The sequence below is a fragment of the Vicugna pacos genome, chromosome 3 (genome assembly GCF_048564905.1).
Source record: "Vicugna pacos chromosome 3, VicPac4, whole genome shotgun sequence".
NCBI classification, from domain to species: domain Eukaryota; kingdom Metazoa; phylum Chordata; class Mammalia; order Artiodactyla; family Camelidae; genus Vicugna; species Vicugna pacos.
Genome location: NC_132989.1, coordinates 60,785,452 through 60,789,187, shown reverse-complemented (window position 1 = coordinate 60,789,187; position 3,736 = coordinate 60,785,452). Strand labels below are relative to the sequence as shown.

At 33.5% G+C, this 3,736-nt stretch overlaps 1 non-coding gene across 1 annotated transcript; it reads left to right on the top strand.

Moving 5' to 3' along the window:
* Positions 1-295: 295 nt before the first annotated feature.
* On the top strand, positions 296-371 carry TRNAD-AUC (transfer RNA aspartic acid (anticodon AUC)). Its single transcript has one exon. It is a non-coding gene; the product is annotated as a tRNA-Asp (tRNA).
* The last annotated feature ends 3,365 nt before the right edge of the window (positions 372-3,736 follow it).

Genomic DNA, 3,736 nt, shown 5'->3' with positions numbered 1-3,736 from the left:
TAATTACCCCTATATGCTTATAGCTTCATTTACATCTTCACATGAAAGCAATCCAAGGAATAAATCCTCAAGCACTATTTTCTTATGAGCCTCAGTAAGTCCTGTATATTTAACTACTCAACTTCTCTGCTTGGCTGTAGCCATCTGAAAGGCTACACCTTTTTAGCCAAACTTTCTAAATAGTTCTCAACTACGTGAACTTTTGTTTTTCTTTTCTAAAAACATTATTCTCATCCAGATTAAAGTAAACTAAGGGACTCAATCATTTAAGACATCTATAATTGAGTAAGGAAGTGGAGAGGATATAGCTCAAGTGGTAGAGCACATGCTTATCACGCATGAGGTCCTGGGTTCAATCCCCAGTCCCTCCTCTAAAAATAAATAAACCAAATTACCTCCCCCACCTAAATAAGATAAATTAAATAAATAAATAAATAAATAAATAAAATTGTGTAAGGAACTTATAATTCAGATGGCTGGAGGAAACAAAATTAAATGGAGCTGACAATATACCTCTCTTAATTAAATTGAAACAGTTGAATGAACCACAGCTAAAATACTAAATTTCAAAAGCCTAACTCATAAGAAATAAATATTTGAAGCACGTTAAGGACAAAAAGCATATCATCTTTATATTCCTAGCTCAAGCACTATGAACTTCAACAGAGTTGCTGGTCAGTTAATACTTATTTAATGAATTAACAGGTTTGTTCTTCAATACTACAGAAAAGCAAGAAGCATTACAAAATTCTGACCAATTCATTCACACCTGGTTATGACCCTTCTATAACTTATTCCATACACTGAATGGCTGATGAAGTAAAGATGTCAGAACTCTTCCCACTTGTGTCTGGTGGAATTACAAATTTCCTTAGAACATAATAATAAAAGGAATATCAGGCATTAAAATGATCAGCCTTTGTATTAAAATGTCCTGTCCTACAGCCTTAGTTTGCAAACCCAGTCACTATCCGTAGAAAAAAAAATTTGACTGGCTCAACCTACCTTATTGCTCTAATGGAAAACTAGAGTTTTACACATCCTGGTAATGAAGAAAGTTGAATCTTCAGCCAAAACAAACTATCTTCTTTTTCCTCAATTCCTTCAATTCCCTCCCTGAGCAGTGGGTATAGACTAACATGCTGCTAGAATTTGGTGAGTTCACTGCATCTTTCAGTTATGCTCTGGACTTCAAGCAAACAAAAGTGAAATTCTACTGTGATCCTATCCTCCTTTTATTATGAAATATGCAAATATAATAAAAAGTATAGAAAATGTAAGTGTCCAATTTAATAAGTTAAGTTATAATAAAGCAAACATCTATGTAACCGCCATATTTTGTAACAGATTACAAAATAGAACTTTGCCAACAGCCTACCCAATTATAACACTTCCCCCAACTCAAAGAAATCACTGTCCAGACATTTACAGTAATAATTTTCTTGCTTGATAGTTTTACCACCTGAAACTGGGGTGCTAAATAATAAAATTCTGTTTTTCTGTTGTGAACTTTTTATAAATGGAATCATATAGTATTTATTTCTTTTGTGTGACTTTTTTCACTTGATGGAGAAACTTAATTTCTCCGTGATGCGAGATATCTGTAGTTCGTTTGTTTTACTTGCCATCAATAATCCGTTGTATAAATACACCTTAATTTACTTTCCATTCTATTGCTGATGAACATTTGGATTACTCACAACTTTTGGCTGTTATGAATAAGGATGCTGTGATATTTGTGCACATCTAGCCTAGTGTATTTAAGCATGCCTTTCTGTAGGCTGTATAATTAGAAGTGAATGATGGGTCTGAAAAATATCCTCAAATTTACTACAATGAAAAATAATGAAAATGAATTTTTCATTGGTTGTACTAGTTTAACTAGTTTTAAAAATAATTTCTTAAATTCTGAAGGTAAATACCATCTAGTATTACATATTTCACATGGAAACAAGAAAAGTCTGACAAATATTTCAAAATAAAATGTAAAATAAAATATTAATGCCTAAAAAAGATGAGCAAATATTGGTATTTTTTTCCTGATGAAAATACACATTTTTTCATAAAAGTAGTAAGAAAGCATTAGCCACATTTATCTGAATTCTTAATCAAGCAATAGAGCTGACAGAAATAGATCCTGTAAAGATTATAATGCTTAGATTTTCATTTTATGGAATTCACATTTCTCTCGTAATATTACAAAGTTTGAAAATCTTGCTCAATGTGCAATTAAACCACCATTGTATGGGCTTATTAAAGAATGTGCTCTTAAAATATAACTCCCACTTGAATATTTATTTATAAAATTTTGATGATGACAAGCAGCTTTACACTAAAAACAGTAAATCAAATCAGAACTTTCTTTGACCTAAGAACTACTGACTGATTTCTCCTGAAAAAAAAAAAAAATCCCATACTTTGATTTATTGCAAAACAAAATCCCTTTTCTTAAGTTATGTTGCAACTTTTGGAACCAGTATATGAGAGATTTTTTAGAAACTATGTCATGATTCTCAAGATGCCATTGAGAACAAGGTAGAGTTCATCTCTGCTGTCACACAGCTTAGCATCTAAAGTGAAAGTGTAAAGAAGGTGAGAAATTATGCCAGAGGAAAAAGGCACATTAAAAAGGGCATTTGAGCAAGTAAGACCTCAAGGACGAATGAGGCATGATGGAGAGGGAAAGACGAGATGAGTTCTAGGAAAAGGAACAAAAGCCCAGAAATAAGAAAGGAACTATATAGGAGGATCAGAAATTAATACAAGGGTCTTTGAAGTCAATCAGACATAGGATGAAATCCAGGTTCTCCAATTAATAGCTGTATGACTTTGGCTAGGTCACTTACCCTTTCTACTTCTCACTATAAAATGGAGATAATAAGATTTTTGCAAGGATCAGCTAAGATAATGTTTATAAAGCACACATAAAAAATTCTTCTGCAAAAGTAGGTAGCAACTTTAAGAGCAGAATCAACATTGTGGAGTTGGGTAGGTTCATATGAGGCAAGCATATAGAGAGATAAGCAATTTCACTCATCAGGAGTGTTTGGGCCACAGTAAATAATTCAGACCTTATGCTGAGAACAATGGGGAGGGACCCCAACAGATCTATGTTTCAGAAAGGAGGCTCAGGTAGTAGAAATGGGTGGAAGGGGAAAAGAGGCAGGAGAAAAAGTGAGGACCTGACCGAGGTTAGTGGCAGTGGAGACGATGGGAACTGGGTGTATTTAAAAGATATTTAAGTACAGGATATCCATTTCTGGCAATATTGAAGACAAGAGAACTAAAACTCTTTGTCTACATACCTAATAATTAATTTTGTGCATATGTCTGTCTACCTATATATTTTCTTTAATAAGTAAGTTTGTTTTCAAGTAAGAAAAGGGAATGCAAACGCTCTGGGGCCAGAAATGAAACATGAGCATGAGTCCAGGGAAGTTAATAAGCACTGGGGTAACTGCTGCCCTGGGTGTATCTACTGATCTTGAGTAGCCTAGTGCTTAGGTTTTTATGACTGGAACATATGAGGGAGGAGAGACAAAGTCTCGCTCTACACATACCAACCTCTGCATGGATCCTGGATTCATAAAGAGCTAGTTTAAGAAAGAGATAAACTAGAAAACAATACTCTGCAATATTAGTATTAGACAAGTAGTTTTTAAGGCAAAAATCCTATTGCTAGAAATGAAGATAAAAAATAATAAATGTTTCAGTTCATCAGAAATACTAATTTTAA